This window comes from Equus caballus, chromosome 19 (genome assembly GCF_041296265.1).
Source record: "Equus caballus isolate H_3958 breed thoroughbred chromosome 19, TB-T2T, whole genome shotgun sequence".
Lineage (NCBI taxonomy): Eukaryota > Metazoa > Chordata > Mammalia > Perissodactyla > Equidae > Equus > Equus caballus.
Window position 1 is genome coordinate 37,417,065 of NC_091702.1, and position 25,569 is coordinate 37,442,633.

Genomic DNA, 25,569 nt, shown 5'->3' on the forward strand with positions numbered 1-25,569 from the left:
TTTTTTTACTTTACCACTCAGGCCCTCACTCATGACCTTTGGCCTCAGTTTCTCGTCTACAAAATGGTGAGATCTTATGTGCCACACACTTCCCAGGCAGCTAAGGAGTGTAATGGGTTAATGATGGTAAAACACTTTCATGAGCTGTTTAGATGAAATTTCCTGTTTGCGCAGTCCATAGTGCTGGTGGGTTTTCTTTTCTTTCCTTTTTGTTTTTATGATTCATTTACCACACAAGTTCTGTTGCTTTTTCTGTTAAAAAAAGCTTCTAGAAAACTAGAAAAAAAGGAGCTTGAAAGAGAGTGGAATGTCATAGAGTGTCTGCTGCCATGATTAAAGAGAGTGCTTTATAAAATGCCTCACCTCTTTTTTGGTGGGGAGGGGGACCAAATTATTTTATTTAAAGGAATTGTACAAATGAAAGAACTTAAGTAGATGTTTTTGTATGTCTTGCCTTTTTTGTCTGATATAAAATTTTATTGGAATTTTCACTATATACTCTTTGATATAGATTTGTATTTTTTGCATTTTGTATTTTGTGTACAATTTTGTAAAAATTGTATTTTTTAATATTGGGGAAGGTGAAGTGGAGAAAAGGGAGAGGAAACAACCAAAAATAGAAAGTTGTAACTTTGTAAATATAGACGGTCCCTAACTTATGATGATGGTTCAACTTAACGATTTTTCTACTTTACGATGGTGCAAAAGTGATAATGCATTCAGTAGAAACAGTGCTTCGATTTTTTAATTTTTTCTTTTCCCAAGGATAGCGATATGCAGTACAATATTCTCTTGTGATACTGGGCAGTGGCAGCAGCCACAGCTCCCAGTAGCCACGTAATCACAAGGGTAAACAATCCATATACTTACAATCATTCTGTTTCTCACTTTCAGTACAGTATTCAATAAATTACATGAGATATTCAACATTTTATTATAAAATAGTCTTTGTGTTACATGATTTTGCCCAACTGTAGGCTAACGTAAGTATTCTGAGGACATTTAAGGTAGGCTAAACTAAGCTATGGTATGGTGTTCGGTAGATTAGGTGTGTGAAATGCATTTTCAACTTACAATATTCCCAACTTGCAATGGGTTTATTGGGAGGTAACACCTGTATACTGATGTTTTGTCACCAAATTAATAGGGAAAAATAGCATTTCTTCATTGACCCCTTCCATTCTAATATGGATACAGTTCTCAATTATCCTTGAGCTAGTGAAAGGAAACTGACACATAAATCCAAGGGGCAGGTCACTCAAGGCCTTGGAATGTATTATAATTAAACATAAACATGGGTAAATTCTGATCTGAAAGTGACTTCGAAGTGAGGCTATCCTCAACTTAATAATACACCTTTTAAGTTGATGGGGCTCTCCAGGGATTTTCTGTTCTGGTCTTGGCCTCATAGAAGCAAGCAAAAGTTATAAAGTTTAAATTGGAGAATCAAGTTTTTTCATTTACAGTTCCCATTATTGTTATTTTTTTACATACTGAAGTATGTGGTTTCTTAATATGTCGTGCTGTTTTTTACTTCTTTATTTTATTGGAAATTCTCTCCTTGACAACATCCCATTTTTTTCTCATCTAGCCAATTCCTGTCCATCTCTCAACACTCAGTTTGTCCTACCTTCTCTGGGAAAACTTGCCATACCATTATTCTCCACCAGTCTTAACTTGAGACCATTCACTCTGAAGTAACCTAGGTATATTTTAGTCATATTACTTATTATACAATATTAGAGTTGTTTATATCTCTGTCTCTAAAGGGGACAGGGACCATATTTTGTCATGCTCCATATTTGTTAGTGTTTGACACATAGTAGGCCCTCAGGAACTTTGAAATCATAAGAAATGAGATACAGAAGTTATCTAAAAAGTCAGAAAGTTCTCTTTGAAACAGGCCTGCCCTAAAGAACTTTTTTTCAATGATGGAAATGTTTGATATTCTGTATTGTTCAACACAGTAGCCACTAGCCACATGTATCCTTTGGGCATTTGAAGTGTGGCTGATGCAAATAAGGAACATAATTTTAACCTTAGTTAATTTAAATTTAAATTGCCATGTGTGGCTAGTTGGTAGTGTATAGGGTAGCACTGCTCTAGAATATCTCCAATCAGGGGGCCGTTCTTGGCTTGAACTTTCACAGGAGCAGAGCTTCCAGTCCTGTCTTCCTCTTGTATTCCTTCCTTTTTGACTATGCTGTGTCAGTGTAGAAAATGTTACGCTTTTTAGGTAATTTCTTTACCTCCGTTGTTTTCCTAATTCTGTTTGAAAGTACCCAGATTTTCTATTTGAGTTCTAAAACTTCTATTATTTAAAGTCCGTTTTGTTGCTTTTACAACATCGCTAAAGGAAACTTTGGAGAAAACTTAGTGGAGTATTTGGGAAAGAGTCAGGTAAGTTATACAATGATGTTGGAAGAGGGTTATTAAGAACAAAGAAGAGAAAGTCAGGAAAATGCATAGATGTAGTTGCTCTTGTGATAAGTGCCTTGTTGAGCTAAGAATGCACTGCCTTATGTTTTCTAGGTTATAGTTATTTAAGAAATAATGATATTTAAGAGGATTATCCATTTATGTTCAAGATTTTTTCATGAGCGTCAGTTATTATTATATACACTTGATATTGAGTCTGAAATAGACTTTTAATAATGCTCATAAGAGAAGTGACTTGATGGAAACAGAGTATTCAGTTTGAAAGTGATCCAAATTTTGCTGTTAGATGGCTGAATTACAACTCTTTGGAATTACATTTTTCTTAGGCTTCAATATTTGATGATGATCTGGTATTTTACACATCTGACATTTAATCTTTCCAATAACTTTGTGAGGTAGAAATTACTATCCTTGTTTTATAAATTAATAAATCAAAAGGAAAAGAGATCAAATAACTTTTCTGGGATGACCTGTGTAGTCAGCAGCAATGTCAGTATTCCACCAATGTTACTGGACTCAATCTTTTCTCATTCTTCCTCCAAGTATTGTATTTGAGAGGCACTTGCACTCTAGTTCTTGAATATTTCTTTTTCTACGAAGTTTAGGGATCCCTGTGTAGGGAAACCTCCACCCTTCCCTCATGGGATAGTAATACAGTAGTTGCCACACTTTCCCCTCCTCTGGAGAGGCTTGGGAATTCATTGGCAATTAGGAATGATGAACTGGAGTTCTACCATCACTTATTAGCACCTTCGAGCTTGAAATTGTTTACTAGATTAGATTGGGGTAACAAGAATTCAAGAAATCTGACCCAGGATAGAAAAATTTGTAAGGAGTGAGAGATTTAAGTGATTCAGAAAAAGCTAGAAAACAAAATGAAATGGGGTTTTGGTCAGTGGGGAAAACAAAGTAGGTCACTTAGGAACAACTGTATTGAAAAGAATATACAAGCAGAGTGAGAATGGACTTGAATAAATAAACAAAACTTCCTATCTGTGGCTGCCCTGTTTTTGTCTCCAAAGAACTAACGCATTGCTAATAAATTATAGTTCTATGTGAATCCTGGGTCTTCCCTTGTCTTAGGACCAATCAAAATCCTCATGTATGTGCACATGTGAAAGCCACATAGGTGGGACTAGAAAACAACAGAGGAGTAGCAAAATGGTGGGCTTGCTCAGGACGTTGTAATTTGTGTTCTGGTTTGAAACGTAAGAACTAGGCTTCTCTGAGATTACTAGTCCTTCTAAATTGACAGCTGCTACAACTGATGTGAGGCTGTTTTCTTCCATTACTTGGCAGCATATTTTCACTTTTCTGTGTATAGGTAAATAGCTAAATAGTTCTAAAACTGTGTACATAAATTACTTTCCTCTTGCATATAATATAAAAAAAATTGGGATCACAGCCAAGCATTCTCTCACCATGCAAGAAATATGAATCTTTGGGCAGGAAACAACATGTTGGGTTATTAAGGGCAGAAGTCTTGAAATCATCCCGTTTTTATTGATTTTTGATACAACCTTCACCTCACCAACTAGTCATGAAACAGAATCAAAATGTTTTGCTCTATTAACAAAGGAAATTTGAATTGCAGAGAATGTGTGTGCCTTCTCATTAGAATGATTTTAATGTCACTGAAGAACGAACTGCATTGGATTAGCACATGAAGGTGAATGGGGTCTCTCAAAATTTTCATAATTTAGCCCCTGTTTCCAAGATCCTTGCTGGCTCTTGATTTTGTTGTCTAATATATTACTTTATATCTCAGCTTTGAATTATTTATAATCTAAGCATGCCTGTTATGTCTTCAAGAGATGGATAATGATATTAACACTTAAATGTTCTCCTGAAATGATTGATGGAAAGTACAAAACTCTTACTTTTGCATTTGTTTAGTCTTTGTACTTTGAAGGAAGGCCTGTTAAGCTGAGTTGGGTTTTTCCCTAGGGATTTGAGTGGTAATTATCTAAAACCATCTGTTTTTGTAAATTCATGTTGTGTAGCATTCCAGAAATACATATCAAAAGAGCAGGTATTGTCTTTTTATTTGGAAAGGCATAGGCCACAGCATCTAGCATGATGCCCTATATCTTATGTGACTCAAAATTCATAGAAGATTTCAAGTTTATATACTAGGTCTAACCACAAACATTTCTTTAGCGCTTATTATGGTGAACAAATGATCTCTAGACTCGAGAAGACCATGATACAGCAGAAAGTCAAGTGTATAAAATTACTTGCAAAAAGTGCTTAGCTGTATGTATTTTTTTAAAGACACACTGAAAAGAGATGATTTATTGTACCTGAGAAAGACTTGCAATATGTTACAGAGAAGGTGATTTTTATTTAGGCTTTGATATGTGAGTCAAATTAATAAAAGGGAGAAAGGAGAAAGAAGTCCAAGTTTAGGTAACTATTAGGAAAATAATTTATTTAGAAAACCATAATGTAAAGCTCAGAAATTTTACAAAGATAAGGCTGAAAAATTTGGCTAAGGAGAAATTTATACTGGAAAAAAAGACATATTTCAAAAATTATAACACATGACAAAGGTTTAATAGCTGTAATAAACTAAATACTTAAAAATTAATAACAGAAAGATGAAATCCCCCTCCTTTGTCAAAAGTATAATTCAAAGATGTTTAACAGATATAAAATGTTCAACTTCTCTAATAATAAAAAATGTGAATTGAAACAGTGAGGTTGTTTATCATCTATCTGCTCAGCAAAGATTTCAGTGACTGATGGTATCCAGTGGCAGGGAGATTTTGGGAAACAGTCAATCTTCTCACTTCTGGTGAGAGTACAAATTGATGTAATATATTTGGAGGGAAATTTGCTCATTCTACTTTATTTAATTTTAAAGGCACTTACCCTTTGGTTCATAAGTGCCACTTCTAGGAATTTGTCCAACAAATGATTCAAATATAAATAAGTATATACACAAACACACACACACGCATACTGGCACATGTACACACACACACATATATATACAGAAACGAAAGTTTCATTGCAGCATTATTTATAATATCTAAAATGACAAGACTAGATAGAATTCTATAGACTTTAAAGTTTTGACTCTGATAGATAGGAAAGAAACTACCGTTTAAAGCAAATGAGGGTTAAGTCCATTGAGAGATGGTATTAGTAGTTATGAATGTATGGTCATTTTTATGTTTGCAATTCTATCATTGATGTGATTTCTGTATTTGTGCTTTGCGAGGTATCTTTTATAGTCTGGGAAAATTTATGTAGAATTGATATTATTTCTTTACAGAACTTTGATAGAATTTGCTAGTGAAACTATCTGGGCCTGAAGATTATTTTTTAAGGAGCTCTTTAATGATAAATTCAGTTTCTTTAATAGTTATAGGACTATTGAGATAATCTATTTTAGAATGTTTGCATAAATTATGATTTTTGAGAAATTGGTTAATTTTATCAAAGTCTTTTAATTTATGTACATAGAATCGTTCAGAGTATTCCATTATCCTTTTAATGTCTGTGGGATCTGAAATGATAGCCTCTTCATTCATTTCCGCTGTTAGTAACTTGTCTTCTCTCTTTTTCTCTGTGTCTTAGGGATTTAACAATTTTATTGATCTTTCAAAGAATCAGCTTAGCATTTTGGTTTCTGTTATTTTTCTTTGTCGTCTTTCTGCTTTCAACTTCATTGTTTCTGGTCTTATTTCCTTTTTTCTGCTTCTTTGGGTTTAGTTTGCTCCTCTCTTTTAAGTTTCTTAAATTGGAAGTTTATATTATTGATTTGAGATCTTTTTTCTCTTCTGATGTTAGTATTTACTTTCATAAATTTCCCATCAAACACTGCTTTAGTTGCATCCCATAAATTTTAATATGTTTCGTTTCCCTTTTTGTTCAGTTTAAAATATTTTCTAATTTTCCTTGAGACTTCTTCTTTGACCTATGTGTATCTAGAAGCATGATGTTTAATTTCCAAGTGTTTAGGTATTTTCTGTTATCTTTCCATTATTCCTTGTTTAATTCCATTATGGTCAGAAAACATACTTTGTATGATTTTGAATTTTTTAAATTTGTTAAGATTTGTTTCATGAGTCAGAATATGGTTTATCTTGGGGAGGGTTCCACGGGCGCTTGAAAAAACTATTTAATCTGCTTTTATTGGGTGGAGTGTTCTATAAATGACTATTAGATCCAGTTTGTTTATGGTATTATATATCCTTGTGTATTTTCTGTCTACTAGTTTTGCCAATTACTGAGAGAAGAGTGTTGAAATCTTCAACTCCAATTATGAATTTGTCTTTTTTTCCTTTCAAATCTGTCAGTTTTGCTTCATGTATATTGAAGCTCTATTTCTAGGTGCATCATATTTAGGATTGTTATATCTTCTTGGCAAATTGGCCCATCATCACTATATAATATTTCTCTTTATCCCTGTACACTTTGCTATGAAGTCTACTTTGTCTTTATTTATATTATTATAGCCAATCTAACTTTCTTTTGATTATTATTTGCTAATTATTTCTCCATCCTTTTACTTTTAACCTATATTTATCATTATATTTGCAGTGCATTTCTTCTAAACATATAGTTGATCATTTTTTATCCATTCTGGCTATCTCTATTAATTGGTATATTCACATTATTTGCATTTAATGTAATTATTGATTTGAGTGTTTTTGGATCTACTACTTATTTTTTGTGTGTTTGTTTCCTGCATTGTTCTTCTGTTTTCATTTTCTCTTCTGCCTTTTAAATTATTTAACCTATTTTAGTTTTTTATTTTAGTTGATGTATTTTGTTTTTGGCTATATCTCTTTGCATATTTTTTAGTGGTTGCCCTAGGGATTGTAATATTTTTAATTTTTCAATGTCTACTGAGAAACAATATTTTCCCACTTCAAATGGAATGTAGAGACCTTACCATAGTGTTGGTTTCATAACCCTCCCCCATGATATTGTAGTTTTTATGTATATTACATCTGTGTACATTGAACACTCCATCAGACAATGTTATAATTTTTACTTTCAACCTTCAGATGTATTTTAAAGAACTCAAGTAAAGAATCTATTTTATTGAACAGGATATTTATCATTGATGTTGCTCTTCCTTTGTACCAAAGCTAAAGTTCCAACTGGATATTATCAGGAAGAATACAGAATTTGATACACCTTTTGTTCATCAGAATGAACAAAATAAATAAATACTTGTATTTTCTAAGCAGGACCATAAACCATGTCAGGCTTTAATTTGCTCAATTTTTGTTGATTAAAAGTTTCTTTCATGCCTTTCTCATGCTTCTCTCCCTCCCTGCCTCTACACACACACACACACACACACACACACACACACACACACACAAAGCTTGGCTCACATATAAATCAATTTGAACCACAGCTGTAGATATTTTCTAACACTATAGAATTGTATCAAAATAGTATTTGATGTGCCAATTGTTTTAAGTCTTCATTTAATCAGTTTTATTTATATGTATATAAATGTTAAGAACATACTCTGTGAACAAGGTATTTTTCAGTAAGTCATTCCAGTCAGTCTACAAGGGAAGGTTTTAACAGCATTGCTAGATGAGTCCCTCAAACATTCTAATCTCCCTCCCTGCATGCCTCCTTCTAGCTCTAAAGGTAGAAAGGGTTTAATTCCTGATATGTCTTACAAACAGCAATCATTTCCTATGTATCTTGGTCTCCTAGGCACCTAGGAGTGCCCCTAGGATGTGCATCTAGGATGCACAGTGTCACCCAACTATAAATCTGACACCAAAATCAAGAGCTCACTTCAGGGAAAGCATCTCTATTTTCCTTCTCTTCTCTTCCTACTTTGGTTTCCTTCAGGCTTCCAGAGCCGCCCTCACACCAACAGGATCTTCCTCCTTTTGCTCCTCCTGTACAGTTCCTCGTTCCTGTCCAAGTTCCCTGCTTCTCCCCTGTCTCTGCTTTCTCCTTTTCTGGTCTTCCAGAAAACCACTAGAGTTCAGTGTAGGCAGATTTGATTAAAGGCTTTTTGTTTTTGTACTTTGATGACTACCTTATGTTTAATACAGGGCTTTATGATTTATTACTTATTTTAGAATTACAGCATGAGATTTGTATTCAGACACACTAGAGTTGGAATTCTGCCTTTACCAATTTTAGTTGCATGAAGTTGATAATCTCTATGAGCTTCTCTTTCCTCATTTGTAGGGATGGACATAATATCTAACATCAACCTCAGAGAATTGTGATGATTACTTTCATTATCCCATTTGTTTTCATTCAAAGTTCCTGGCATATAAATATACATTCAATTAAAAATTAATATTTTTTATCACTTGTCTGTACTATTTATCATAAGAACTTTGTGAGACAGATGAACATGTGCCACTTTTTATAGTAAAATACAAATTAATAAATTTCTCTGGTTGTAAAAGCAATGAATACTCATTAAAAATAATTTTAGAAGTTTCAAAAGCATGTATAAGCCCTACCTAGTGATAGTAATTAGGAACATTTTAGTCTTTTTTCCAGTTTTTTCTTGGAAGAAATAATTTTATAAAATATATTTGGCTAATGTTACATAAATTTTGTAATCTACTTCATTTTCTTTGCATTCTATGGTGAACCTTTTTCCCTTATTTACTAATTTTCAAAACAACTTTAATTGCTGTATTATGTATCACTATGTAGATATACAATGATTTATTTAACTATTCTCATAGATTTTTAATAAGAATATTTATATATAAAATATTTTCTTGTGCTAGATGCTTAGAAGTGTAATTATTGAGTAAAACTGTATGAACACCAGTGTTATTGATACTTATTATCAAATTTCTTTTCATCAGTTTGTTTTCAATATACACTCCCACCAACTGTGTAATGTGTCTATATAAACTTGAAATCAATTTTGCTTATACAATCTCTTCTTTAAAAAACGCAAATACTTTTAGGCGACTAAGGGAGTTTCTAGTCGTTTGCATATCGAGATGAAATAGTCCATCTTGATACACCTTTGATTGCAAGCTGTGGAAGGGATGGTAGTTTTGACTGGAGATGCATGAGACATCTTGGAGAGTGGAGCATCTGTGAGTTGGGTGAGCGGGCCTCATTGGGATGGGAACAATATGATGAAAAAGGTGATGAAAGAGGATAGACAAAGTCTGTTTCCAAGCTTTCCCCTAGGATTAGCCCTGAACATGGGAATGGACATAACATTTTCTCCTTTTCCAACCAGCACTTCTTAACTCTTGCTTTCAGTATCCCTAGTATTCTTACCCCCTGGTTAGTACCATTAAAACAATCGTTCAACCACAATTTGTGCCAAATAGGCTTTTGTGTATTAGTTCTATGAGCACAGATTAAACAAACAGGAAAACATTCCACATAGCACAACCCCTCTAACTTTTGGAAAATGGGTCTGTAGCTGCTCATGTTGCTTAGGAGGTGGCTCAATATCCACTCAGTTTAGACTGAGTTCAGGTGTCCCCAGAAGAGCAGACTGTTTTTCTGTTGTGTTCTTTGTACAGCATAGCCAATCGGAAGGCACCACTTTGTTCAAGAGTGCCAAGCCAGGGACTTTACCTTAAACACAAGTATGCATTTCAAACCTTGAACAAACAGTCTGCTTAATAAAATAAGGGAAAGGGTTTCCTTTTTTTCCTTTCTCTAGAAATTCACAAACATCACTTGACAGGTGACAGCTTCTCCCTTACAAAAGGGGCTGTTTGCTTTTTGCTTTGGTGTTTGGGTAAACTGCTGCACGCACTGGCAGAGAATTTATTGCCTAGGGGAAGGTGTTTGCAGTTGCTGTGTTTAATCTGAAAAGAAGCCCTTTTCCTTCTATCCCCTCCCTCTGTTTTTCAGGAGGCAGAGCTGGAAATGATAGCCCCAGGGAAATAGTTCCCCTAACACCTGTCTTTGGTGTAACCTCAGCAATGTTTCTTAAGACACTGTGCTTAGTGTGTGTGCATTCAGAATGACAAAGTTGAAGAGGGCAAATAAACAGAAAGAGATTTCAGCAGAAATACAGGAGCTGATTCTGACCTTGCGTCCTCTTAAAAACTGATCACATTGAAATCCTATCATGCTGGCTTAAGAGAATCTGATTTGTTTGAAGTAATACTCATGCTAGTAGTCCCCTGTCCTTTCCTTTGGCAACCAGTTTATTTAATATAGTTTTAATCTACAAAACTTGGAAAAATCTAGAATATTAGACTTAACAAATTTAGATGTGGTCTAGCCCTAGTCCAGCCTTCCTTTAATAGATGGGAAACCTAAGATCCAAGTTGATTACTGTTGACTTCTCCAACATTTCCAATAGAATTTGTGGGAGAGTCAGGACTAAAACTCAACTTTCTGGATTCCTGGATCTGTTTTTCCATCAACTGTTAGAGAAAATGTGAAGAGTTCAGGCTCTGGAGGTTGATGGCTGCCTGCATTTTAATCCAGCTTTGTCATTCATGTTTGGATGACCTTGCTAAATTGGTGTGTTCCTGACTCTCAGTTTCCCCATCTGAAAAATGAGGAGGATGGTTTTGGTAACATACCATGGCAAAGCTATTTTGAGAATTGAGGTAAGACACGTAAAGCAGTTAGCACAATACTTGCATGTGGTCACTTCTTAGTGGTGACGGTTGTTGCTGTTACCCTTTAGAGCGTGATAAATCTGGAAACAGGAAATTAATAATCCCAAGCAGAGCAATTACTGATGCGGGGGAAAAAAATGAAATTTGCGTAGATTTGTATTTTTCTATTTCCAAAAAAGAAGGTAATATTTGAAGATGTGCTAGCATGCTCTAAAATCTTACTGGACCATTCTTTCCCATTTGAAACTCGATAGAGTTTTCTTCAAACTGAGACCAAATTTTGAAGCAGACTTCTTCTAAAAGCCAATATATTCTTGTGTCTATTTAGGTCTCATAGAACTCACAGAAAACAATTTTACCTTAACTACTAAAATTACTTTATTCTAGTTATCTGGGTGTTATTTGGTAATCTTAGCATTATGAAATATTCCCATTTCCAGTCTAATAATTAAGAGCAGAAGCTTTGGAATTGGATATACTGATACACTTGGGTTTGAATCTTAGTGTGACGGTGAAGTCAGAGTTGCATGGACTCCTAGACAATTTAATTCAGTGGTTCTCTAAGTGTGATCTCAGGGCCAGCAGCATCAACGTTACTTAAGAGTTCTTAAGAAATGCAAATCCTAGAGTTCCACTCCAGATCTACTGAATCAGAAACTGGAAGGAAAGGGAGGGTGAGAATCTTTCAATAAGCCCTCCAGGTGATTCTGATGTTTGGGAACCACTGGTGCAATCCAGCGATTTAACATATATTTTTACAGGCAGGGAAACTCAGGCTTCACCGGGGAGTGACTTGCCCAAGGGTACACAGCCATAATGAAAGAGAAGAAACTTCTAGGCTAGTCTCTACTTTAAAATAGATATTTCTAGCTGTGACTCATCTTAAAACATATGAAAAGATCTGCTGGGTTGTGCCATTTAGAAAAGAAAAAGGCAGAATGCAATACTTTAGAAGAAGTAATTGAATAAATGTATTAAGTGGTTGGCTACATGTGTCTTTGTCAATCAGATGTTGAATAAGTCCTCATATATGGATTTCTTTCATTTTAGAGATGGTTCATAAGAATCTCTTCCCTGGCAAAGCAACTAAAATTGTGTTCCTGTCAATTCAACAGTAATTTACTGATTACCTACTAAGTACAAGATACTCTGCTAGTGGTATAAAGTGGTAGAAATGAAAGAGCTGTCACTACTTATGACTTGGTGTTGGTGGGGGGAGACAGATATCAAGTTAATGAACTAGGTTATAAATGACCTAAATGATCATACCTGAGAAAATATTTGTTGCTTATCTATTGAGGAATAAATAGAAAAGACAACAAATGGATACCCATCACTGAACGACAGACCAGAGTTCAGTCATTGGCAATGACTGCTGGGCTGTATAACTTCATGGATGGCATTCATATCATACTCTATATGAATAATAACTCTTAGACATTAAGCAGCTCAGTGGTCCTATATCCAGTTAACATTTGATGCTGGTTATGCTTTAGATGATCTGAGGAACAAATGAATGAACAAAGAGCACGTTCTGCTCCCAAGGACCTCCCAGTTTATGATGGGGCAGGAGACACATACAAACAACTCTTATCAAGACAGAAAGTGCTAAGTGCCAGAGGAGAGTATAGATAAACTTCAGCAGGAATTCTGAAGATCATTTCTATTTGAAAGCTTGGGAAATATATTGGCCATGTGAAAGAGAGGGAGAGAGGTTATTCTAGGCAGAGAGAATCATTTAAGGTAGGGACCAGGCTTAAATGTGTGAAGCATTCAGTGTAAGAGAACAAGAAATGGTGATGCCTAGAGAGAACTGGAGGATACTTGCCTCTGTTAGAGTAATTCAAATTACTTTTTTTTAAGTTCTCCAGACCCACAGAACATATATATGAGCTATCAGTTTGAGACCCCTGACTTAAGTGTACACAGGATTTGGTAAGTTATATAAAGGGAGGAGGGTCAATTTGGTTTGGCTGGAACCCAAAAGACAAGAGAAGGAGTATGGGACAAGACAAATAGTTGAGTTGGGGTCAGTCCAAGGAAGATAGTAATACTTTCCAAGCTGATGGCCTTGCCGAGCTGATTATAGGATACAGAGTGTGGGTAACTAGAGGATGGGTGGCTGGAGACGTGGAGGTGACTGCATATGCATATGACCTCAAACTCTGTAGTGTTATGTGCTTATTGTCAGGACAGGTAGGTGTGTTGGAATTATGATGAAGTCTTTCTGGCAGACAGTTCTTTTCAGATAAGGACCTATTCATTGTCTATTTTTCTTTTCCAATATTTATTCAGAATATGCTAAGTGCCAGTTCTTGGAATAGAAACAGAGGTGAAAATGAGAGTCCCTTTATGTTACAATATAATGGAGGGTAAAGGTTCATATGCTGCTATCCCACTGACTAGAAAACAAGAACCATGTTGATAAAATGCTGGGATAAAACAAAGCTGATAAAACCAGTAGCTGGATTGATTATTTCTGATTAGAAGGATTATGAGAGTGTTCATCTGGTAAAAGATGGAATGTGAAAAAAAAAATGTGTGTGTGTATGTGTGTGTGTGACACAGTTTGTACAGTATAAGCCTCTCATTTCATTTGTGGACATAGGTTAGCTGAGAGAGGTGTCTATCAAAAATATATTGTCTGAAGTGATGTGGGCTTAATTTTGGTCTCTTTTGTCTGTCAAAGTTATTCTTTGCGTTTAGGAAAGACATATAATTCACCTGTAGATTAAAAAAACAGTTCTTACTTCATTGTATTTACTTATCAGCCTCCCAAGAAGGTGAGAGCTCTTAATGGATGTTATTCAAGTCATTTCTCACCGTACACTCTTAAAGAGGTAGAAAGAGAGCAGGTATTTTAACATCTCAATTTGGTACCTCTGTGGCATAGGATAAGGTATCAGAAACTAAATTAAAAATAAAAGCCATATGATTTGTATTGGAATTGAGTACACTTTGTTCCAAAGGATGTTGCTACCTGCTCTCTTTCGAATGAGAACTAGATGGCCTTATAAAAAAAGCTTTTAAAAATAGTCCTCTCTTTTAGATGTCTGGGTTGGGTATCAAGATGATTTTTCTGTAACCTGAACTTTATTGGAACGTTATGGATTTAGTGATGTTGGCTGCCCCAGATGAAGGAAATCGGCACAAACCATCTCAGCTATTGAATTAAACAGATGCAGCCCATTTCCCATTTAACCACAGTATTTTATTTGCCTTTCAGCAATAAGCCTGTTTAGAAAGAGACATTTCAGCTACTTGAAATTGATCCGATAGAAGGAAAATTAAGGAGGATATGGAGAAGGAAAAAAATCTTTTTTGTTGTTGTTTAAATTTATTTATTTATTTATTTACTTTTTAATTTATTTTTTGAGGACGATTAGCCCTGAGCTAACATCTGCTGCCAATCCTCCTCTTTTTGCTGAGGAAGACTGGCCCTGAGCTAACATCCGTGCCCATCTTCCTCTCCTTTATATGTGGGACGCCTGCCACAGCATGGCTTACCAAGCGATGCCATGTCTGCACCTGGGATCTGAACTGGCGAACCCCAGGCCGCCAACGTGCGCACTTAACCACTGTGCCACCAGGGCGGCCCCAGGATAAAATCTTTTTCATGAATAGTTGATACTGGGAAACAAATGTATTCCAGTATGTTGTCTTTTTCTTGAGATTCAAGGATTCACACGTCACATGTAAAATTAAGCTCTTTGAGGGTCCTTTGGCAGAGGAAGGAAATTTGGGGTTTTAAATTTGAGGCTTTATAAATTTCCTATCCCTGGCATTTTGAAAGGCACTCAAACTTTAGCAGTCGTGAGGTTTAATTAAAAAACACTGGCCTGGGAGTCAGGAGCCTTGCCTTCTAGTCCTCACACTGCTGTCACTGATTGGCTTTCTGTTGATGGACAAGTAACTTCCCCCCGGATCTTAGTTTCCTTGTATGTAAAAACATGGAATTGGACTAGGCGATTACTCAATCTTCTCATCCTCCCTCATAGATAAATCACCAGTCCCTCGCTTCTGAATTCAGTGTTGCTAGGACTTCTCTGTGTCTTAATGTGGCTTTGACGGGAACACAGCACAGGCAAACACATTTTCCAGAGTCATTCGGGAAAGCACACATAAACCAATGTGCCCTGTTTGAAACGTGTAACAAACCGTGTTCTAAATAATAGCTGTGTGGCGTGGAATCAGAGTTTGGGACTCTCTTTTCTTTTTATTCTCGAGGGCAAGGGACTGGCGGGGATTTGCAAAATCAGAACACAAAAGCAACATTTTTGTATCTGAGAACATGAATACTTCTTAATCAGTGCTTTTTGTGGAGGCAAGGTGGGCGGCGAGGATTGCACTCCGAAGATTAGTCATAAATATGAATACTGTCTGGAGCCGGTGAAAGGAGAAGTAACTCCCTCCTCCTGTGACTCTCCCACTCCCTCCGCTAATGCGCTGCCTCTATCTTCCTGGAGTCCCGGAGGCAGTATTCCTTCCAAACAGCTACTTGTCTAACCAGTTCATTGGAATGTCTTTCTACAGACTTGTCTCCTCATTCAGATTTCTTCAGAAAATGAACCTCTCTAAAAGCATAAATCATGTTTAAAAAACAAAGCAAAAAACAGTGGCAAATGTTGCGCGCAAAATCTCTTCTTTGGTTTAAAAAAATCTGCAGATAAACCTACCTACCCCAGCTTGAAACAACAGTGAAAAAGCAGAAGCAATTGGGACAACAATTGCCTTGCTCCTCGTAAAGAGAGGCCTTTTTTCTTGATTGTATTTGTTCTTTGGGGTGAAGAGAATTAAATTCTCCTGATGTAATCTTTTCTCCTTATCACAGGCAGACCTCCTACCATCTCTCATCCTGCAGCCTACGAGTGATTTTATGAAAATATTAAGTGTGTGTTGTCTTTGCTGGCATTTTTAAATTAGCAGATAATAAAATGTGAAGTAAAAGATAGAAACTATGGGTTGATGCAAATCTTGCCGTGTGATGAATCTTGCCTTCATACACACACTTGAAAAAGTTCTTAATCTGTAAGAGAAATGTAATAATTATAGAGTATGTACTTCAAAACTTTTCTTCATTGTATAATAGCATCTTAGGCAATTAACTGAGCTATCAGGGTTTTTTCTTCCTTTTTTTTTTCTGACCCATGTGCTTATCTAGTCCTACCAAAAAAATCTTGAATGATAATGACTCACAGTGCGCTTTCTTATTCTGATTGTGTACAGCTTTTAACTAAATAGGGATCGTTTGTGACTTGAATCCAGTGGAGGGGAAAAAAAAGAGTAAAAGTGTGTTGATTTCTCAATTTGTGCAGTGGAAATGGGCTGCTATTCATGGTGTTACAGAAGTTGAATTTCTTACTTTATCTCTGAAAGTCTCAATGGTGAAGGATAAAATAGACATTTCCCTTTATTGGTTTTGTTTTTGAAGGAATTCCCAAAATCATTTGAGGTTTGGCAAGTTTGAAGTTTGGTGTTAATTTCTAATTCCTCTCCTGTAACAATATGATGAAACTCGCTTTACTCATCTTTCAAGAAGTTCAGCTAAAGAGTAGTGCATGGTTGGGAAACCATGAGTCTCAATTTTTACTCATGTAGAGTCTAGGATACTAAATTGTCTGAATACTAAATTTTAGACGTTAGAAACAAGCTATTATCTTATGGCTGAATTATAAGAAAAAAGAAACTCTTGGTTCAAACATCCCTATAGACCGTACAGTCTATACAAAAATAGACTACTGAACAGAGAAGAGGGTGCTACCTTGGACGTTTGGGAATCTCAAGTCTGGTCATGAATTCTATACCGTTTAGCTAAGTGACCTGACGATGTCACTAACCCTCTCCAGTTTCAGTTTCTTCACTTAAAAAAAAAAAACCTAGATAACTGAGATAACTGATATCCAGATTTGATATCTTGATATCTTAATAGCTAGATTTGGATATCAAGGGTTTCCTAGAATAACCCAGAAAAGTGAAATCGCATGTCGTATGCCAACACGAAACAAATCAAGTAGTATTTTGTTGTTCGAGAATTATTTCAAGGCCTAAGTACTTTGGGCTTGGTGTTCAAATACCCTGGGTGTATGAATAACTAACCCTCTCTAAGCTTTAGAGGTGTTTTTTTTCTTTTATAAAATGGAATTAACATGATTATTGTGAAAACTGAATGAAACAATAAATATAAAGAGATTTTCACAATAGCGTTGCTCAATATATGTTAGCTTTCTTTAATACTTGCTTTTTATTAGGTCAATCGTGAAACACAAAGGATTGTTTTAAATAAATGTAGTTTAAGGGGTGGTTTTGTATAGAGGTTACAGTGTTTTGCCAGCCTCAAGATCCAATGGGTTTTTTTTGTTTTGGTAGTGGTGTTATTTTTATTATTGTGTAATTCTTTTTTTAAAAAAAATTTGACTCAGAAAGATTATAAGTAGTTGCAAATTGTTTTTTTAAACTTTCTTTGCAATCTCTGGATAATTATTCATCAAACTACTCCAAAATCCTGAAAGGCCAATAGTAAAACATATATGTAGTAAGGTCAAAGCACTATTATCAGAGTTGCTTTCTTTATCATAAACGATAAAGAATTCTAGCCAAAAAATCCCAAACTTACCATACGCACTAAAACTACCTGTGATATAATAGCACCTACTGCACAATAGGGATTGACTTTTCATTGTATACTTGACTTAACATTAGGTTGTGACAAGAGCATATACTGAGTGTATTTGGCAGTAGCATATGGATACCATGGTGAGAGTTCATGTATAGATTCAAGTGCATATATTGGGAAAAGTGCAGGCCTGAAAACAAAGAAAGCACAGATGTACACCTTTCTGGTCAATGACATTTATAAGTACAAGTAGGTGCACACAGATGGCCAGAAAAGCTTCATTCGTGGTCAGCACAGAAGGAAGTTACTTTGGCTGTGGAATCCCTGTTCACAGCCCATGTCTAGTACTTAACTAGTTAGGTGACATAGGGCAAGTTATTTCATCTTTCTATGCTTCCCTTATTTGTAAAATGTGGCTTATAATGTGACCTCCTTCATAGGCTAATGGGAGTGTTCAAACAGACCCTGTAAATAGAGCACTAAGAATCATGCCTAGCCCTAAGGAGTGCTTAACGAAGTTTTGCTTTTGTTGTCTGACTCTATTGTGCGTGTGTGTACTTTTCAAATGTTTAATATTAAAGCTACTGTAATTTCTACCATCCTCCAAAACTTTGATTCTATGTAATGATCAAGTTGAATAACAGAGCAGAAATTTATTCTGGGTAAAAAGAAAAGTAAAATTTTGTTTCATTAAATGTTCTCTCTAGTCGGTCCCTTTGAGAATATTGGACATAAACCAATGTTATCGGTGTTGTTATCTACGTGTGTGTTTTTGTTGTGATTTACGTCTGACAAACCAGCTCTACCATCTGTTTAGATTAGAGACCATGTACCCAGGGGATGTGGGAGCCATGTTCGATTCTTCCTTGATATTCTCCCACTTAGTTGATATTCATTGTTCAGAATTATTCAAATAGATAAAATAATATGTTCTCTGGGTAATAATATGATTATAATAAATATACACTATAGTTTGTTTATGTACCCTATCAAGGATGCAGCCAAAAAAGAAATAAAACTTTTCAAATGACTGTACCCATTTAGACGTGATTCAAGCATGCTGTCCTTCGAAGTGGCCACCTTGGGCAGTTCTGTTCTGGGACCTTCTCTTTGTCTCTCATCTTCAATGAAAGCTTATCAGAAGCATGAGAAAATATGTGCTTATTTTAATGCTAATTTTTTTCTGGACTAGAATCACTTTATCCAACTTGACCACTCACATTATACAGTAAATTTGGCAGTGCTGCACTCATTTTTGGTTAATATTTTTAAAGGCTGAAAATTTGTCACCATTGATTATGTTCCAATAATGAGTCACAAACTGATTGATAAGTTACAACAAATTGTTCACTAGGCCCGAAGCTCTATGAAAGCAGGAATCATTACTTTCTTTTCTGTAAAGCATGTTACCAAGCCTGGTACCACTTAGTTCTCAGCTAATGTTTGTTGAATGGTTTGGAGGTACAGTGGGCTTATCTTTTTTACAAAATTGTTAGCTACTTATGGAAGTGGTACAATCTGAGTCTTCTGAACACCCCACAGAACCTAACGGAGACTTCATAATAAGTGGCCCTTAATGTTCTCTGTTAATTTAAAATCAGATCAATTCTACTTCGCCATTGTCTTTAGATAAATTTTGAAAACTAGACACAATCCCTCCAACAATTTCTTGTCCATCCTTGTCTGATTTTTTGCCATTCCCATGTGTTTTTATTGCTTTGTGTGTTCATCTGGAATGTGTAAATATTAATTTAAAGTGCTTCTTTGACATCTATGAAGCAACTTGCAATAGAATGAAGCAACAGAAGTTTGAGCATTTGGAGAATTATCAGAAAGTATTGTCCCTAGAAGGCTGTTCTTTTTCCCTTTGAAGAACATTTTTCTTCGAGTTGATGTAGATTTGAAGAGGTTAATCCAAGTCATCTCTAAAGGTTGTTAGGACAAAACATTTAATGTTGCAAGTTTTCCCTTGAAATTAATCAGTCACTTCCACTGTATAAATCATATTCTATGTCAAAGGTTTTTATTTGAATGAATCAAGCTACTTGCAGTAAAGATTTAGAAAATGATGACTGCTGACCAAAAACAAACAAATATATAAAATATCTTATGTTCGAATAAACTTTTGCAGTTTAAAAAATTATTTCACCTCCATTATCACCCTTGATTTTCACAGCAACATGCAAAGTATACCTTATACATAACTCTTTGGATTTTTGGTCTAATTAAATGCTATTAAAAGCCGTTTAATTCATTAGTGTACAGATTAGTATGTCTGACTAAATAAAAGGCACTCAGTATTTTATACTGTTAAACAACTGAAAATATGGCTCTTGTTCTGGAGCTCCAAGTTAAAAGAATAGGATTGCTAAGAGACATGTTCTTTACATCATTTCATATTCTCCTTCAGGTGACATTTATAATAATGTTAACCATGAAAGGTATTTTCAACATTGATTACCTGATTGGCCTTGAAGAAACCCTTACTTTCTGTAATTACTTATGACTGCCTTCTTTTTAATGATACTGCAGACTCTCTTTTAGATCTTCTGAGTTGAATATCTGAGCATGCTCCATAGTATCAATACTCCTTAGGATTGAATGAAGGTTGGTTTGGTTGATTGCTTGGTTATCGGAGAGTGAGATCTTGGCTGTCATTCAACTAAAGCAGAAAATGTCTGGGCAATGTCTGTTAACGTCAATCAATAGGTCAGTTCTCATCAACATTCAGCAAATTCATTGATTCCCTTCTTTTTAAAATGGGTTGAGATTTGTATGCCCAACCTAATGGTGTTGGTTGGGATATTATCCTCAGTAGGATTTGAGAGTGTATCAGAAACCTTGTTTGTTGAGCACATCGAAGTGATAGATTGTGCTTTTGTTTACACGGCTAATTGTAAGGGTTTGGAAACATTCCTTTGATGTGCTAAGAGCAGCTAATGAAGACAGTTAAATAAACAAACCTTTATAATGAATCTAGGAGTTCATACAGAAAGAGTCTGCTAACTTGCTTCTTGTCCCTGGTTCAAACTTTTATGTATCTCTTCACAAGCAGAAGATCTATTGTGAATTTAGTGGAAAGCCAGCTTGTTTTTCTTTCTAACCTAACTCTGTATTCACTCACTTAGTATGTCTGTGCTGGAAGTGGTTTTGGAGACCATCTAGTAACGAATGCTTTTTTACCCATAAGGAAATGGAAGCTCAGAGAAGTGGAGTGATAAACCCTAGATCACACAGCCAATTGGTGAAGGATCCAGCCTAGAATCCAGATTTTCTGTTTGTTCCCACTCTACTATGATGCTTCCTTTGAAAAATTAAGTACCTATATAATGTATCTTGAAGCTAACTCTGTATTTCACCAATCGATATGTACCAACTTGAGACCATCAAATTTCTTTTTGGTTAACTAGTTGCACTCCCATTGTCATTTTGCCTAACTGCAGCTCATATTTACTTGGAGAAAGTATCAAGACTTTTCCTCTAATGTATTTGATACTTACTCAATGCCAAGTTTAGTGCCTAGACTATCATGTTTGATGGAAAGGTAGATCGAATTTCTGCCTCATTTTCAAGAATTGTGCTCTAAGAGCATGCCAACCGCAGCCCCCAGATAATCTCGTCCTGCAGCCTTAGTGGTGTAATGAATTAGTCTTGCATGAGTCTGCTGCTTCTGGAGGGCTAAGCAGAGGATCAAATCCTCCCTTTGTAGTGGGACAAGCTGCTGGAGAAGTGATTGATATTGCAGACAGAAGTAGAACTTCAAGGAAGGAATAAGCAGATAAGTGGGGTAATAAGTAGATAATACTACTGCTTTGCACTTAGCGTCTTTTATCTGAGCATCTAAAGGCAGCTGTGTCCTTAAACATCAAGGTCCCTCAGTGTAAAGAGAGAATGGGGGCTCTCCTTTGACTTGGTGGCCTCCTCTACGATCCATAAATCAGTGAAAAGATTTCCAAAGGGTGACCAGTGGTAAAGATTTTTTTCTCCTTTCTCTGGGAAGCTAAGCCACCAGGATATGAAGCAATCGCTCTAAAAGTTATCTTGATCTTGATGCAATGTTCTGTATGCACTTTGCCTTACAATGTTTGGATCTGAAAAAAAGAAACTTCTACTGTAAGCAACTAAGGCATTTACTGTATTTTTTAATCCCTTCTGATCGTCAGAGTCACTCCCTTTGAGTAAGTCTCCTTCTTACGTTTATTTTACTCCTCAAAAATTTCCCTTGTAAATCTTATTTTAGGTCAAAGTCCTAAGATAGTAAATCTTTCAGACAGCTTCAGGCCGTTATGGCTCCAAGAAACCATTGTGAAGCGAAGCTATGTTTAATAAGGTTGATGCACCCAGTTAGGGAACTCTTTGAGTACACCTTCATTAATTTTGTATACATCTTGTTAATTCAGACCAAGAGGGTAAGTTGCCAAGCCAAAATTTTTTCCTTTGAGCAGACCACGACTTAAAATTCAGAAGCCAAGTCCTAGGAGAGTTAGAGAACAACGCTGCTGCCGCATGTTTTGTAGGTAACTTTATTTCTTATTTAACAGAGGCTAGAATAATTTTCTAGATGTTAAGCCACCAAATATAAATACTAAGTGACATTAAAAAATTGTCGAATCACCCCCTCCATTTCTGGCTTTTTTTTTTTTTTTTTTGCCAGTTTAACTATGTGATGTGGATTTGGTTTTGTTTGGTTTTTAATCATAGAAATCTTAGGGTTAGGAGCGATCTTAAAGGTCATCAGCTCTAATCACCCAAGCAGTCTGGCTTTTAGCTCCATAATTACAATATGTAAGTAACTGCCGTAACCTTAGGAGGAAAAGAGAACACAGCTTCGTCTAGTCTATTTCTCTTGAAGATCAGAAAAATATCACTGGATATGGGGGGGGAACCCCACTTAATTCATGGCTAGATGTTTCAGGTTTTGTGGTTTGTCTAAAGATAAATTTGCTTTCTTTTAACGAACAGCGTTTCCTTTAAAACAAATTTCATATTTGGCAGAAGATAAAAGAGAGCTATGTATATTTAATAGGGCCTCCACAGCCATCTTTTATTGTGATCAAATTCTTTTGTGAACTGATGGTCTCAAGTTGTGATAATTAGAGGTAAAATGTGAAAGAAATTGTGCGTGCATCTTTGTGTGTTTAGGGGCAAGGAGTATGGTAAGGAGAACACCAGATCCTACGTGTGTCACTGTTTGGCTAGCTCAACATACTATTAGTTATTCTAATGTCTTCTAATTTTCTCTTTCCCTTTATCGTTTATAAAATACTTTATCTCATTTGACAGTGCTCACCATTACCTTGCAAGTGAGGTGATGTAGGTGCTGGCATCCCAATTTAATAAATGTGAAAATGGAGTTTCAGGTCTTCCCCAGGCCCGCGGACTTAGCAACTATCAGATCCAGGACTTTAAGGCAGACCTTTTGACTTGATGCCACTGCTCTCCAAGCCAAGTTGAAAGTGCTTTCAGATATAGCATCAAATACAGCACATCAGTCTGTTATTATGAAGTGCTGTACAAATGTTAGTATATACTGTCGTCAGATACGTCCTCAAGACCCAGGCACTCAGTTGGCTCTTTAGGGTGCAAATCTACATTCCACAGGAAGGAAATCGAGTTAAAAACTACATATAAATAAGTCATTTGCCATGAACTGAGTCCACTTGACTTAGCTTAATAGGTAGATAAGCTTTTTATGACTCCAAGCTCATTCTCGCCTGTCAGTCTTATTTCCTCTTTTTTCACCCCAAACCTAGAGGATGCTGCTCCTCTTGCTAGATTCTAAGTTCTGTCCTTTCAGTGTAGGGTGAAAAGTGCTTTCTGTACAACCGCCTAGATCCTAATGTCACTCTTTCCTCTCACGTTTCTGCTTAGTTTTGTCTTTCTATTTGCTTGTATGTGCTCTTCACTTCCGGGTTTCTGTAAAGTAACTTCCAACGTACCTGGGCAACCATTAGACTTTAGCATCTTGTCATCAGATGTTACTGATATCTCTCTTTACTGATATCTGTCTTCTTTTAGAAAGCCTGAACTTAGAACCGAAAAACTTTTCACCAAAGAGAAATAGATGTTAACATTTACTAATACCTTAATGCGTTTGTTAGAAAACCTGTCCTAGTGAGAAGAAACTTAGATTTCAAAGCAGAACTTGAGGAAACTGAACGGGATGCATGAGATGCAATTCTGGTACCTTTGGAATACAAGCCATGGTGCCATGTATTTCTCTTAGTTAAATGCAATGGATGATGCGATTCTTTCAAATAAGGATGTGATACTAAGAATGAGGAGAGCCACTTCATGTTCATAAAATAGTTACAAAGCATTGGGGCACTTATTTTCCACTTTTGGGTTCTATGTTGTCTATCTCTAGAATGAAAAGGTTTGGTTATATGATTTCCAAAGTCTCTTAATGATGTAATATTCTTTAATTCTATTTTTACCGGTGCTTAGAATTACTGCTCCTATTATTATCACTATAAGCCAGATATTCTCTTTCATCCTTTATCTTTGTAATACCACATTTTCCTCCAGAGAAAGAGTCAGAGTCCTTTCTCATTTCCTTGCTAGTCTTGCTGGGGCACAAGAAGAGAAATTGCCACTATCATTATGGGTGCATACACTTACAGTCCTAGGAAATAATGAGAAAAGGATTTAGGAGCAAATTCTTAATTGATTGTCAACTACTTAGACTCATAGTCTCATAGAAGAGTCATGATGAAGAAATAAGTCCTTGTGTTCAAATTCCTAAGTTATCCTGAGAACATAGGCCAGCCCCTGCTGAGTTGGAGCCCTCCAAAGCTGTGGATTTGTTAGGAGGACCGGTTTTGCTTTACAACTCTAAATGTAATTGTTCACCCCAGATGGGCAGAACAGTGAACTCTCTAATTAGCCTTGCAGGTCAGTCTTTACAGAAACAGGGATACAGCATCCAGCCGCTTCAAAAGGCATTCTGTGCATTGTTTGCTAAAGGTCAGAGGACAACCTCTGTTGTGACAGTTGGGTGGACTTGGCAGGCACACTTCTCTGGGGAGGATGAGACAGAGAGGAGCATTGATGTTGATCTTTGGTGATAGCAGTGCAGAAGACAGTCCCTTGAATTCCAGGGTCTTTTATATCCTTTCAGTTCACGTGAAGATTTTCCATTTTTAATCCAAGGAGTTAGAAAAATAGAATCGTAGGAAATAAGAGATGATCTAGCCCAGCCCTTTATCTTCAGGGAAGTTAAATCATAAATCATAAAGGCTTAGTTACCTTAAGTATGAGAAAGATAAGGAGAATTCAAGTCCACGGCAGTCTTATTCCAGCATATCCTTCTTACTCCGTCATGCATCTTACACATTGCCGCACACGCACCTAACTCCATCTTAGTGTCTGAACACATAATTTCATGCCTCTGTCTTTGGCTCGTGCTGTTGTTTTATTGTAGGAAGATCTTCTTCCCCTTTCTCTTCTTCCAAAGTCCTTCTCAACCTTAAAGACTCAGCTGCTTATTTCCTTATAGGGAATTAATCGTTCCTTCTTCTATATTTGCGTAGAACTTTTACTTGTAACTTAACATTTACTTAGAATTTATTTTAGTTACTATTACTACTATTTACATATATTTCATCCTTTTGTAAACAGCTTAGGTTTTTTTAGATGTGTCTCTTCCACTAGATGAGGATGTCTGAGGACAGATACGAAGTCTTGTTCTTCTCTGGGTCTTATTGCAGGACCATGTACAATGAAGCATACAGTTAATGTTTGAAATGAAATGTGTATGTGTGCAGGCATGTGTGTGAGAAGAAATCAAATGATCTCCAACTGGTGATCTCTAATACCCCTTCTAGCATTAACATACCCCAAATGGATCTGTGATTTGGCCTTAAAATCAAATCAAATCAACTAATTTTTAATCAGCTACTATTTATGTTAGCTTTGACATTCAATTTTCTGTCAGATTCCCCAGTTAGGAAG

The 25,569-nt window shown here is 36.0% G+C and overlaps 1 protein-coding gene across 6 annotated transcripts in view; it reads left to right on the forward strand.

Annotated features, from left to right (window-relative positions):
• Positions 1–25,569, forward strand: part of TP63 (tumor protein p63) — a 224,680-nt gene that overhangs the window by 91,083 nt on the left and 108,028 nt on the right. The window lies entirely within an intron of this gene.